This window comes from Marmota marmota, unplaced genomic scaffold (assembly GCF_001458135.2).
Source record: "Marmota marmota marmota unplaced genomic scaffold, marMar, whole genome shotgun sequence".
Taxonomy (NCBI): Eukaryota; Metazoa; Chordata; class Mammalia; order Rodentia; family Sciuridae; genus Marmota; species Marmota marmota.
In genome coordinates this window covers 42,977,629-42,993,302 of record NW_026000016.1, presented here as the reverse complement: position 1 = coordinate 42,993,302, position 15,674 = coordinate 42,977,629, and the positions used below count along the sequence as shown (strand labels likewise).

At 32.9% G+C, this 15,674-nt stretch overlaps 1 long non-coding RNA gene across 1 annotated transcript in view; it reads left to right on the top strand.

The window, feature by feature from the left end:
- LOC125618522 overlaps window positions 1-14,810 on the top strand; it is a 47,159-nt gene extending 32,349 nt beyond the window's left edge. Inside the window, exon 2 of the long non-coding RNA XR_007349859.1 lies at window positions 2,031-14,810. This is a non-coding gene — a long non-coding RNA (uncharacterized LOC125618522). The remainder of the gene's footprint in view (window positions 1-2,030) is intronic.
- The last annotated feature ends 864 nt before the right edge of the window (window positions 14,811-15,674 follow it).

Sequence of the window (15,674 nt, the reverse complement as noted above, 5' to 3'; positions counted from 1 at the left end):
CAAGAAATTACACCGGGGACATTTTAATTAAAAAAACAAAGTTTATAACAAAGTTTTTTTAAAAAATCAAGAACACTTTTTTTTTTTTTTTACTTTACCACCCTCTTCCAAGTTCCTAAGATCCTTAAATGTCTTTAGTCAACATGAACATTAGAGAGGAAAAGAGAGAGACAGAAACAGAGGTGACAAATTACTCCAGAATCAATAAGAGATATCTTGGAAGATACTGAGGATATTATGACCAATAAACTAATGCTTTATTCACACGATGCTTATGTCAGAATATAGTCTAGCGATCATTTCCAGTCTAAGGAGAATGCTATATAGCGATTAAATGAGATATTTATAATTTATTAATTAATGAAATTGATATTTAAATGTCATATTAATTAATTTAATATAATATTAACTAATGAAATTGGTATTAAAATGCTCCATCTAAAGACTCCAAGCATTTATTCATTTGCTTATCAAAAGAGAACAATACCAGTTTGGTGGTTTGGCAGCCTAGCCTCCATTTTTAATGCTGTTCAGCTCTGCTGGAGTCTTAGTGAGTCTCTGATCCTCAGTTTCTCTATGTGTAACATAAAGAATTTTGCCAGTTGTAAGAAATTGTTTGGGGATCAATCTCTAAAGTCAGCATTAACTCCAAAATGCTCACTGTAGAGTGAGAAGAAAGGGTGTAAATTTTTGTTGCCTTTCAAACATTAAAGTTGAATATGCAAAGCAGTTCCATCTCATTAATATGGATAAGAAGTCCCTGTTGAATTCAGTAACATAAATCAGTCCAAAGCTATGTTGTCACCACCAAACCGACCAGTTGCTTGGTGTATTTGTTGATTTTTCAGGTTGTTTGAACATTCTGTAACATTAAATCTGATACTCTGTGATTAAAAATTTCTTAAAGAATAGCTGACATATTTATTTATACGTATTAAACTCTTCCTCCCGTTAGTCATCTGATGACTAAGGGGATGTGCACAGAATAGCTAGAGAGTGAACAAGAGGGACACGGAACTCAGCCAGAACATAGCTTCTCTACTGTTGAGCCCACATTGCCATGCCCTCTGCCTCAGCCTCCAAAGATGTGAAGTTGTCCAGTGGCTTCCTTGCAGTTTCAGGGTCATTCATGCCTCTTTAGTTGTGCCTCCTCAGCAGACTTGGGAGCCTCGCTCCAGGTGCCAGTAATCACAGAATTTCATGGGAAGAAACCATGCTGCACTGTGAGATATATTCAAGAAAATATGGATAGTCTTTTGAGATGAAAGAATAGAAATACATTCCTGAAGACAGAATATATAACAAGTAGCCGAAGAAAACCAACAAACATGCCTTCTAAACAATGTTTTTTATGGTCTTTTTTGTTTTCTTTTTACAATATATCAGGATTCTCTAATTCAACATTGAAAAGAAAAGCAACACATTAGCTTGCCTTCATTTTGCCTGATTGAAAGGAGAAAAAAAAATACATTCCTTAATCCTAGTCAATATTTCCTTATTTCAATATTTAAAAATTCAATTATTATTATGAAGAATGATATAAAGATAACATAATATTAATAGATAAGTTAGTTTCTTTTAATTACATGATAAAAACAAGACTAATATATTTAAGATGTTTGTGAATAAAATATAGATTTTGTTAATAATTGAGTTAATATTATTTAATATTTTATTTTATATTTTTACCTATGGGAAGTGCTTTCAAAGCAAAAGTAAAAGTAATCCTTTTACTTAATTAGCATGCTTTAGATATCCAAAATTATTGGCTTATTTTTTCAGGGATCTCCAGTTGTTATTTCATGAGGTTCATTTATGGAATAAAACACACACACACACACACAAAATGATTTCTGTGGTCAAATCAATAGCCCTATATAAAAAGAAAGATTTGGGATGCTAAAAGTTCGCTGATTCTTATGGATTGTTGGATTGGAAAACATCCTTATAAAAGGATAAAACTCAATTTTAACTAATTTGCTTAACTTGGCCTGAGTGATACATAATCCTTTTGTTGTTCTTTTGCATAGGCATCTTAAAATGACCAACAAATTTAAAATCAGAACTGAAGCAGTTTGATCTACACCTCCCATGACAGTTCCACAGAGACTGAAGAAACGTAAATGTCTCCAAAGGAGAGTAGAGAGCTTGGTTAGTTGTACCCTGAAATTAGAATGTGATTAAGGTATGTCATTTCTTTGAGCTCAATGGAAATGCTTTGTTCTTTCCATGTTGGAGAATTTCTTTCCTTTTTTCTCTAGCCTCTCCCCTTCTCTCTCCTTCTCTCTCTCTCTCTCTCTCTCTCTCTCTCTCTCTCTCTCTCTTTTCTTCCTCTCATTAGCAGATGTCTTTTATAATTGATGTTGTTCACTCTCCTTTCATCAAATGTATGCCACATCACTTAGGCGAACCAGCAGCCAGGGCACCTAAACACACATTAGAGGGGAATGGCATCCATGAGACGCTTCGACCGTCTCATCAGGGCAGTTATAATAAGCATCTCGGTGCCACTGAATGCACTGCTGTATTCAAATAATAGCTTTCATCTTCACTCTTTTTTAAATATAAAAGTAAACCTTGAAGCCCTTTGAAGGACCTCACCAAACAACATACATATGAAAATAGATCACTAAGGCTTTGAAAAACATTCTTATGTAAAATCTGTAAAGCATCTTAGCATTTTTTTTCCAAGAAAGACCTTCAGGTAAATGATAGCTTTTAATAAGACACATGACAATCTCAATTATGAGAATCGTTATTGTGTGCCCTGTGTGCCATTTCATGTTCCCAAAGGACTTTTTTTTTCCTCAAGAATTTCCAGGGCTGTCTACTGTTTTCTGCGTAAAGCATGCTTAAGTGTCCCCCTGAAGCTACACTCATTTAAAGAAAATTTTAAAAAGGACAAAACAAAATGAGAAAAAACCAAACCAAACCAAAACAAAAACAAAACAAAACCTTTGACAAGTGGTCAGACAGACTGGAACTACAGGATTATAGGTAAGAAGGATAAAATGAAGGGTTGAAAGCTGTAATTTCTATTTCTGTGGTGGTAACTGAATCAGCTGTTAGAGTCAGCCAATTAAAGAGATGGCCACTTGAGCTGAGCATCTAGAAGGGGACCCTTCTGAGTCTAGCAGGAAATCAGACCTAGGGCTCTGAAGATGTCTCTCTGTTGGCGATTCCTTACTGGATCCCATTCCCAGTTAATTTTTATCCCTCCCTTCTCTGTGGGTCCCTCTTTCTATTCCATGATTAGCCCTGTCTTTAACAGTTCCATGTTTTACTTTTCTTTCATTTCCTTTAAACAAAGGAGCATGCGTACATGTGCAAAATAGTAGTGGCTTGGCTCCTGGCTATTCTTCCATGTTAGATGACTCTAGAAAACAAAGAACATGTTTTGAAAGGGAACACTGTGACACTCAAAGGACCTCGTCAATCCAGTGGGGGCTTATTTACTTTGAACATGCTATGCTTGAGGATTTTGGAAAAATCCACTGACCAGGAATGATTTTAAAGAGGATGTGTGCACATAGAGGTGTCAGGCAACCACATTTGTAGATGGAATAATTTCTAGCCTAATTTAATAGTAACACGATGTCACTGTTAAACAAAATGATAAATTATAGATGTCTCCTCTAGCTTGCATACTCACTATTTTGGCATTATATGGTCATTGGAATTAGCAGAATTATAGACCCGATAGAAAGCATAAAAATTATATAATGCAGATCTCATATTTTGGATGAAGAGAAAGAAGTCCAGAAAATAATCTATTCTAAGTCATTCAGTTTGTTTACAAATGCCATGGACTTAATTATAGTTTTGCATATATTTAGAGAAAGAAAATATTTTCTTGGAAAATATTTCTGAAAAATGTTTGAGGAGAAACCCAATCATCAAAATACACATACAGTGAAGTGTAACATTCAATATGAACAAGAATATGTATTAAATTTCCTGAGGATATTATTCATATAGAAAAACTTACTTCATTTGTTAATATGTGTTCTGATTTCTGTAGATGTATGAAGTATACCCAAATTCTGTACATAAATGAGTATCGATACTTATCTCCGTTTATTTTTTCTGTATTCTGATTATTTATCATACTCCTGTGTTTTTAACCAGAATAAAGAGATTACCCAGAAGAAAAAAAGGTAAGCTATTGTCAAAACTTCAGAATGTGTTTCCCCCATTTTTAGTATTGAACTCTTAAAAAATATATATGTATAGGGGGAAAAAATCCCATTTTCTCATTTATGCATTTTCATAAGAATTGACAGAAGTGGGAGTGGGGAGGATATGTATTGTAAATAAAATAAACAAACAGCTGGATCTATAATTAGAGGCAATTAGTGGTATCCTATAGAAATATGGTTTTCTCCTGGTGATATGATAGACATAATGTTTTTAAAATCTGAGATATTAAAATACTGATAAATATTAATGTTAATCAAAACTTTCAAAAATTTAGCTACATCCCAAATCAACTTTCTAGTTTTTCTATGAAAATCAAACAATTAAAAAAAACAAATATTCTCTTAGATTAATATTTGAAACATCACACAAAAATGTGTGTAGTGCTAATACTGGAAAAGCAGCATTTCTGCAAATTAGACAAGAATGTATTAGCTCCAAAAAGCTTTCCACACAGTTCTGTACTTAACAGTGTGACTTAAGATGTATTTAAGAAATCATAACTTCTTAGTTCTAAGTATGTTTTGACGTACATGTTTAAAAAACTATCATCTCTTCAGTTAAAGATGAACATGTTTATGAAGTAGTAATCTTTAAGTGCTTCTCAGTTTCCACTACTGATTCAGGGAATTTGTTCCAAAATATCAAGGTTGCATGTAATTGAAGTAGAAATACTATAATTTTGAAAAACAATAATTAAACCAGGATTTTGCATCGGCTCATAGTTTTTAACTGTGCTTTAGGGTCCCTAAACTCAGCGTTCTCCAAGATCTGCCTCATCTCCAAGACTGTAATAATTTATATAATATCAAAATGTCTAATATTAGACATATAAAATATTATAGTAATGAATTTGAGCTTATAGAAAGTTGCATTCCCGTTAGCCTGAACTGTTCAAGGAAATCACCACAAATGAAGACAAACTTAATTTTCTTTCCTTTTCTACTTAAGTAGACTAATTTGTAACAATTGGGTTTGATGTTTGTTGTCTTAATGCTGTATGAAGAGATCCATGACTTATATCAGAATTTGTAGGCATGTGGTATTTGTATTCTTAATAAAGATGTCCATGATCAAACATTGCAATGAAAATTGCTTCACACCAAATCACTATTCTGAGAATCTTCAGGACAGGAAGTGTAGCTGTGTATCACCTGCCTGTTCTGAATTCTACAGATATCTCTGAAAGGTACAATTCAAGCAAAATTCAAATCTGATTATAAGAAAAAAAAAGCATCATTCTCTGTCTGCTATTTATTTAAAAATTTTAAAATGAATTACAAATGCAGAACAATATTTATCCATTGTTAACTTTATGTAGCAAAATTACACTAAAGTTTATAAGGCATCTTTAACCAAAAAAGCCTAGAAATAGCCTTCAGATAAAAGAAAACAACAACAAAAAAAATGGAAAAAAGGAAAGTTATATCTTATACAAGAGAAATTATTTCAGAGCTATTACAGTTTTTAAAGGGCATATTGAAAGATAATTTTATGATCAAAATATATTTAGTTAGAAAGTAGGCTGTGCTTTAGAGATGAAATATAAATAAGTCATATTAAAAGCAATGATTATTCAGAGAAAGAAGCGACTGCTCTTTGTAAAATGCCATCTTATTTAAAGTAAACAACATGGAATGACTTACTTGCTTTTCAGAAAAAGAAGTCGATTGACAAATCTGGACATTCACAGGCAATGTACCATATAACTCAAAACATCAGGACAGAAATGATAGATTATAAATGGGAATTCAATGCTGGCTATAATCATTAGCAATAGTTTTCAACACTGAAAAGGAAAGCGTTCAGGGGCTTGGGAATTCGAGTTGAAGTGGAGAATTTGAGTGTAAGGAAAAGGAATTTTATTCATATTTCAGGGTTAGACATCTATGCTGGAAAGTTTTCATTTTCCAAGTGAATAAAAAAGGAAATGACATAACTAAGGCAAATTTATACTGACCAGCGAGTCTTTTGTTCTACTCTAAAGTTTTTCGAAAGTGGCATTGTTGATATTTTGGACTAGAAAATTCTTTGGTGTGGGGAGATGTCCTGTACAATGGAGGATGTTTATCACCATCCTTGGACTCTACTTACTAGATGCCAGGAGCACACTCCCCTTCATAGCAATATCCAGATGTTCCCAAATGCCTTTGAGAGAACACAAGCTTCCCATGACTGACAACCACCTGTCTAGGCATTTTTTTTTCTTTTATTTATATGTAAAAAGAGTTATGTTGGTTCTGTGCATTCACGTTAATAGAAACTGTATACACAGATCTTTTACATGCTAAGTTAAGAACAGCTCTATAATGGAAATGTTTCTTCAGGATATAAAATCAAAGGATGTATAAAACTGGAATTTCAGTGGTGCCTTCACAATTTGAATTGTTTGCTAGATAACATGATTTTAAGGGATCTGGAATGTAGAATTATACTTTTGTGCCTCATTTGAACATTTGGAATGTAAGCCTGGTATTATGTTTGCCTTTAACTGGACATGAAAAGAATTAATGGATATTATAGTTAAATACAGTAGTGCATCTCCAGAGAAAATTATTTTACAGCAGAAAACAAAATAATAGTTCATTAGAATGATTCTACATGGAACTTGTTTTAGCAGAAAAGTGACCCTCATTGTGATTTCCCATAAAAGTTAGCTTTTTGCATTTATTAAAGCACAGTTTTCCTGGGGAGGAATGAAATATTGAGAGTAATAGAAAAAAATCTAAAGTGAAGCTTTGAGATGATTGAGATGGGCTGTTAATCATGTAGTCAAACTATCAACTATTTTGTTTTAGCTTACAGTGAGATGTTAGAGAAACTATTAATTGACATGCCTCTGTTTTGAGTGTAAGTGTGTGTGTGTATGTGTGAGTGTGTGTGTGTGTAGAAAGAACAAAATGATAATCCCATGGAAACCTCTGAGACAAATGATTAAAAGAGAAATAGCTAGGAAGTACAGAATCTTAAAGCATTAGACCATATGAAAAACAGATAGTATTGATCCATTGTTCTTGCAAAAATTGTGAAAATTGTTAAGCCAGGATGTTTTAGCTTGAGTTGACTTCAACAGAAGAGCACCCTGGACAACTTAGGTATATCAAATAATCAATATTTTGTTTCAGAATATTAATAACTGTCTAATGAGTGTGTGTGTGTGTCTTCCCCATTAAGCACATCATATGACTAAACTGATTTTCCTAAAGCTCCTCAGATTTACCTACTTTAAAGCCCTTTACTAGATGGCATGGGGGCACTAAAATTCATACATACTCCAATTTCTTCTTTATTATATTTCTAAGATTTGAAATCTTAATAAGTTCTCTGGATCTATGAATGGGGAGATAATAGGTTCGTCTTTTATAGACCCAGCGTGCACACTAAGGATAGATATGGGCTCAAGCATTAATTCTGATCTCACTAAACACACCACCACGAATCTGTTGTATGAAGTTATAGAATTAAAACTTAGGACATTTTGTAGCTCCAACCTATAATAACTATATCATAAAATGGTATTACTTTTATGGTTTAATTTGTCTTTCTTTATGAAGAGCTTAGGATAATGATGCTTTGTTTCTATATATTGCATTTTTAAATTACCATGAATCTTTCCCTGGTAATAAATAGCATTACATACAATAAAAGTAGAGGAGCTATGAGAACTTGTGTTGTTAGTGTATCTGAAATGTAATAAAACAGTTTTTATTTTGTAGTGAATAAGCTCACATTGAGAAAAAATTGCAATTTAATTTAACAAGGTACTCTGAAACTATTTCTTTCAATTTGGTTACTGAAGCAATGTTTAGTTACCATAGATCTTTTAGGTCAGTTTCACAAATTTGAGTTGTATCCTGACTACTAGGATGATCTGGTAAAATAAAGATGTTGGGTTTTGTGCCCATAGAATCTAATTCAGATGATGAAGCCTGGGATCCTGCATTTCTCACAAATTCTTAGGTGATCCAGACCACAGAGAGCCACTTTTATGGAACTTAAAGTTCATGTGTAGCTTCTTAACTTGGCTTTCTCTATTATAAATGGCACAGACCATTCAGATGAAATAAATAAGCAAATATATGAATTCAGTTCATTCATTTGTATTAGACTAAATCAGGTTTACCATGAGGACAAATGACTTCTGAGAAAGGTTGCTTTACTTTACTTTTAAAAATTTTAAACTTTAAATGTTTTTTTTTAATGGTGCTGGGGATGGAACCCAAGGCTTCACACATGATAGGAAAACACTTTACCGCTGAGCTACATCCCTAGTCCCAAGAGGGGTTTTTTTCAATAAGGGATATTTCACATGCCTTTGAAAGACAGGTAACATTAAAAGAAAAACAAAACTGATAAACTTCTGACAGAGATATGAATTAGTTAAAAAAATTATTGCCCACAACACAGTAAAAGTTTGCTTTCCTAATCTAACAGAACACCTTTTTATCAACAATTTGGTCATATTTTTCTCAATTATATTCATTTCACTGCCCCAAAAGAATGAACTAGTCTCTTCCCAGTGTTCATTTCCTCCAAAGTTTCTAATAGCTGTTGTCTTTATATATTTTATATCTTAAATAGAACAGCAAGGCCCTACTTATTAAAAACCTTTATTTCAATTTTGTCAAGATCTTACTAAAATTAAGATATCACACTAAATGATAGGACCTCTAGTATATTGAATAAATTAACCAGACTCATAAATGAAAACATTTTTAAAGACAGGCAGGGCCATCACCAATATTCCTGGGAGCTGTGCAACTTCAGAATGTGGCCTTGATTTAGACAATGATATGTGTGATGCTATGGAATTGTGCAGTCAGATGCTCCTGAGTCAGAGGTAACAGGCCAGGCTTAACAAAACAGGTGTCAAGTTCTAATCCTAACTCAAAAATTACACAGAATGAAGGAGATATGGGGTAAAAATTGCACTTGTCAATTGCAGCTATTTAGTTGACTGCTATTAATTCAGTGAGAGACAATAATATTAGGTGCTGCCCACAAAAGCTAGGAAAAGGTTAATGTTTAGTGGGACAGGGTGGTGGGTTGGAGGAAGACATGAACTGCCTCTCTACAGGGGCAGAACAATCCAGTGTTGAATCATAATACATGCCATCCTCAAATCTGCAAGTTATCGAGAAGGATCATTGAGCTCTGTATGTGTGCTCAGTTAATCTGCCTTGCTTTAGGTGAAACCAAAGCAATGATGATTCTACTAAGTTGCACAAAATATTAAGCTAATATCTACACTTAGTAAAATAACAATACAGGTCTTTGAACAGGAGAGATGAAATTGTCAAATTGAATTAATGTCAATAATCTCTGAACAATACATATTGCTTTTGATAGTGAAAAATGCCAAAATAGTGTACTCTTTAAAACTCTCATAAAGAAATATGACTCCTTGATTCTAGCTTCTGAATGATTCTAGCTACTGAATTTTTTTTAATAACTTGTCATTTTTTCACCATATAACAAGGCAAGTTGGGAAAGAAATCATTCTTGGTTGTATACCGGAAAGTCATCAGACTGTCTCCTCTGTACAGTCACTAGTGTCCAAACACAAGCTGCTCATTGATTTATCCATGTCCAAACATTTTCTATTCTCTTAATGCACTGGTCAGTTGTTGTATTAGAACACTTAAAATTAAACCTTATTATTGAGTTCTTGATCTTGAAAAACTAACTTTTGCTAACGCCTCTTAATACTTGTCTCCTAAGTCCACAAGATAGTTTGGAGAGTACTTACTCTCCTTCTTTCCTACACATTTTAACAAATCTGGCCTGTTATCTGCCACAAAAGCAAATGTACAAACCTCCACACTGTAGCGCAAAGAACTCCAGTTCACACTGTGCACATCCAAAGTGCTGACATGAGTGCTTTATGGGCTGTATTCAATGGGCAGGGTAATCTGTGATAACAAAATTGTATCCCTTCCTTCCTGCAATTACCTCACTATCCTTACAGCCTTGACATCTGGGAACCCACTGCTACTGTGGCAGCTGTGGTTCCTGCCCCATAGCAGGAAGTTAAGGACACATTCCAAAGAGCCCCGATTGTTTGGACATTCTCTGGCAGCTCAAAAAGTTTGGATATTAGAAAACACTAAGTTATCTGGTACCATCCACGGTTTCAAACCACAAGCAATTTATCACACATCAATCTTAACTATTTACAGGTTATGGATGTTGTCTTTCTCTGAATGACAAAACTACATTAGGATCATATTCCAAATTCATCCGTTTTAAATATGATACAAGTTAGAGAATTAAACCTCATTCTGCCCCTATTGAGAGTATACTGAATGTTTTAATTGACAACTTCACTTTGCTGTTATTTTTCAAATGATCAAGATAGGAGGCAAGCTCCAATACAAATTGCCAGAAGAGAATGAATTTACTTAAGTTAGCAAGCTGTGCTCAGTTAATAACAGAGAAATTTTAAGATACTTATAAATTTGCTAGAAATCCAGAGACCTCCAAAAGAAGTTTAGAATTCTTAAGTGTTGGGCAAACCCAAGTGTATTTTGGCTTCACTACATTTCTGAAATTATTTTGTGTTTGGGGTCTGATAAAATTTAAAAATTGTTTACTTAGATTGTTTGTATTCTTTAAAAATAACCAAAAGGAATGACTGCTGGATGCATTTGCTGTTAATTAATCTTTGAAATGAGCTATAAATAATCATTATCTTGATTTTAAGAGCATTAGTGTTTTTTGTTCATAAAATTAAGAATGAAATGGATTTTAGTAATAACCTACAATCACTTTGTTAATCAACATGATTGCCAGTATCTCCTAGAAACTAAATTGTTTTGTTCCTGAACAGATTGAGGGTTGTTCTGATTCATAGCACTGCTGGGCATAAATAAAAATCATATATGATTTGGTTTGATTTAATTTACAAATTTTATTTTTTATTTATCTTTTTCCCACTTTCCTACATTTCCTTCAAAAATTTCCCATATTCTCCTTTGCCTATTTTTATTTGTCACAATTTGCTGTTTTATGTATTATTTATTTATTTCTCTGAAAATTTTACATTCACGGTGATTAAATCTCAATCTCTTCCTCTCATAATTTAGCAGTCAAGTTGAAATGATTAAAAAAAGATTATGTTTTTATTAAGTGACTATAATCTCCAATATCCTTTTCTCAGTAAAATTGTTTTCATATTGTATTTATAATACATTTTTTGATCCTTATTTTGTGTATGTTTAAACATTCAGTTTTAGCCACTTCCTATAATACCCAGAAGATGTTGAGTATTCTCCTGACATTTTTTTTTCCTTCATTGTATATTGACAGCTTAAATAACCATAAAATAAATACGTGTTTAGATAGTACTTGGTTTGTTTACTTTCACTGCTCTAGAAAATCTTGCTAGGCAATCTGCCTGGGGCTGATACTGGTAACCATTAACAATCATGGGTTCCAGAAAGATGTTGATATGAATTTTTAAAAGCTTTTTCAAAATCAGATACAAAGTATGCAATACATTCTCTGGGATTGTTTTTGTTGCCCTTCATACTGGCCTTTGTTTTTTTTTTAATACTGTTGCCTTTCTAATCTTAACTGTAATTCACTTTTCATCAGCACACAATGAGTAAGAGCAAATTCTGTATCAATCTTGGGTTGTTCCTGAGCATTCATAGACAGATAAATTATTTTCAGAATCAGTAAAGTAGGATTCCCTTTATATGATGGTCTTTTGGGCATTGTTGTTTTGCAATGACAGCGATGTCCTCTTCACTACTAAGCAATCCACTCACACAAAAGTGTCAGGGACACACCCTTTTGCAGTCAGAGCTTCCATTGTTGGGCATGTGTACTGAGCACTGGGGAAAATATCATGCCTGGGACTCTGTACTCCAGCATCTTATCATAGGCGACAGCTGGATAACAATAAACAGTAGGCAAAGGCTTGTCAACAGAATCATCTCCATTTGCCCCACTTTGGGACAGAGAGCAAAAGAAGCCTCTGTTTCTGTTGAATACAAACCATTTTCAATATTTAGAAAAAAACAAGAATAATGAAGAATTCAATTACAGGCTCTAGATAAGATTTTGTTTGCTTGTTGATGAGTGTTTTGCAGAAATGCCCAGTGAATTTGAATTGTTTTCCTTTGAGCATGACTTGTGTCAGAAAGTATTCATGAAGCTTCTCTTTCCTTTGTTCTCTCACACTTTTTAAATCAAATCACTTTTAACTTTCCAAAGACATCTTGATTAGAAAGTTGACTTTTAGAATTTTGTTATACCATGATATTATAAAATCTATCAAGGCAAAGAGGGGGGGAGAAGAACAGATGATTTATGAAGGAGATATTGTGACCTGAAGCTATTCAAACCTGACTTAGCAAAGTTTATTACCAAGATATCCCCACCAAAAAATATAAATTTCAATAGAATGAAAATGTTGTTTTTTATCATTAAACACATTCCTTCAATTATCTCAAGATTTTCACCTGGAAAAGAAGCTGGAAATCATTCTTATATATAATAATAGAATAGATAGATGTATTTTTAATAATTGGCTAAATCTTGGCAAAAATATTCCTGACTCAGTATCTACTTTTTAAATAGAATATTGCTCATTTTATTTTTTAATATGAAAGATAATCACCATACAAATGAATAAGACCGAAAATAGAATAGATTCTGGAAACTATTATCAACATACTGCCATCTAAAAATAATTTTTTTGACATAAAGGCTCTTTATCTATAACTCTATTAAATTAAAGACTATGAGCAAATCATTCTTTCTTCCTCTTGTCTGATTTTCCAAAGAAATGCAATCTAATTAATCTATTATCAAAATGTCTAATATTGTACCACCCCCTTGACAATGCAGAATAGACTGAGTTTCATCCTCAGTATTAAAAAAAAAAATTAGTGTGTACACTTTAAATTACAATTTAAAGCCAAAATTTTTGTTAAAATTTTACAGGTTTTTCAGTAGAGACTTGATCTGGAGAGCTTTTGGTATGATTTATGCAAATGTAGCACATATTCTATTATAGACTATTAGCTATGGAGTTTCCTCACAGAGGTCAAACATTAAAGTTTTGCGTAGTCTTATGAGCAAAATATCTGCTTATTGTTTCAAAAGAAAAATAAAGGAGAGAAGAAAAAAATTACAATGTTCTTAATTCCTAACATTCAAATGCCATTGAGCTGCTAATATCAGGACATTTGAGTCCACTCACTTTAAAACCCAGATGCAAATATTTCGGGCACTGCATAATCATGATGTAACCTAAAATAACAAAGGGAGAAAGCTCAGCTCTTCTTGATAAAACATGCTTTACTTTTTATGTGGTGTTAACACAATGACTTAGATGGAAAACGAAATCTGTCTTAGTTTAAGACAGAAGCACAAAGATGTTTCCCTTCTGGACAACAGACTTCAGCGTCACTAGATCAAAGGAACAATTTTATCTGCATTGTGACTACAGACCAAAAGATTTCAGTGTTCCTGTCTCCATGCTAGAGCCTATGTGTCTTTAATGGCATTTAAATTATAGCCCTCTGTAGCCATGCAGTCAAAACACCACGTCATCTGATGGGGCACCGTATTACAATCTGTCAGTATGGCTCATTTAAAAACTCTTCTATACTATACTGGCCCTCATTTTTCTCTTTTGCTAGGAAAAAAAAATGAGCAAATTGTCTTTTATACTAGGTTTATGAGTTGACCTAATCAAGATGGACAAAAGAGACACTGATTTATATTATTTTAACATAAACGATTTATAGATTTTTTTTCCTTCCTTTTTTTCTGCTGTGAGTTGACTCCAAATTTTTGTTTGCTTTTAAGATTTTCTATTTTATGTCTCACATGGCACATAGCGTATTATAGACACACATTACATTAAAAACAAGAATGTGTGTCCATCAGAGAATCATAGGTAAAATTTTTTTTTGTTCTCAAAACAAGTTTTTTTTTAATGTTAAACCAGTTTATAATAGGATGACTATTATATATAAAGGGAAGGAACTGCCTTCTGCATTCTGGTATAGCACACAATGCAGATGGTGTGTTTCAAATGTCAGCAGAGAAACAAGTTTTAATTTGAATATGTACTTTTAACATAATGTTTATTAAAGAGACAACAATAAAAACTCTGCAAATTAACATTTCACTCAGAGTATTCCTGCATATGTAAGAAAGTTACATTTTTTTACAAAACAATGAACTTTTTCTTATCAAAGACTGATAAAAGCAGGAATACATAATCATTCAGACCTTCATGTTGGCCAATATTATGTATATTGATAAGTAGCTATAGATATTTAAAGTGTAAAATCCATTTTCTTTCTAGGAGCATATGTTAAAATAGTAACTGGTAAATAATTTTGCTTCCATGCTACAATATATAACATGGATTTCGTGCATTTTCAAAAGTCAATTTGAATAATTCTTTAAAATAATCAACTTTTTAAAATCACAAATTCATTTTGAGATTCAGATGCAGTATGTTTTTTGAAGATCAGTGATTTTTAACATACCTATGGAAGTTTTTTTTTTTTTTTTTTTTTAAGGTAACACTATCTTAGACAAGATTTAACTGAATTTGTACCATAATATGTGTTTCTTTTTTGGCAAAAGCCAAACATTGCAAATAAATTGACTCTCAAATTTCCAAACTGTTTTAACCAACTTTAGTCTTATTATCTTTGTTTAGAAAAATCACATCTCTATACTAATGCAGAATAGAATTAAGGGGACTTTGGGCACATAGCAGGCTTGATGAGTAAAGCCTTGCTCTCAACCTGAAAATGTCACAGGTCTGTCGACATGATTGACTTACCTGTTGAGCCAGGTGAGGAACACAGAAGATATTAATTGAAAGCAGGGAAAATTTGACGTGTCTCTTTCTTATTGAATTAGGATTTGGATGTCTCTGCATTTAGTTGACATTTGACAAATAATCATGACAAGTATTTTATTGTCAGAATATGAGGCAGCTAAATAAATCCATGCAATGCAACATTTTAACTAAAACATATCTTTTCCTTTTATTGAAAGTAAAGGAAAAGGGATAATAGTCATTTTCAGGGGCAAAAGTAGAGTAGGAGGAAAATTTTTTTCACATATGGAAAACACTAGATGTTAGATCTTCACTTTATTCTATCCCACCATCCTAAGATGTATCCTAGAAATTACATCAGGGAGTCTATTATTTGATAAATACAAATAAGTGTATGCAATGTAATGAGCACTTGTAAATCTACTACCCAATTTGAGAACTAGAGCAGCAGACTACATCTGATGAAGCAACTTCTGTACTCTCTTCTTCAGAAATTACTATTTTCAAAGTCTTCATATATAGTTGTGCAGAGCGTGCAATGTACAAATTTAAAATGATGTCTACCCTTACAGCCAGGCTTGATAGGAATGATGCCCCTTGAAATGTACCTACAAAGATCTTTGCCATGGCTCTGCCACCTTCCTGAGTTTGGGGATTGTCT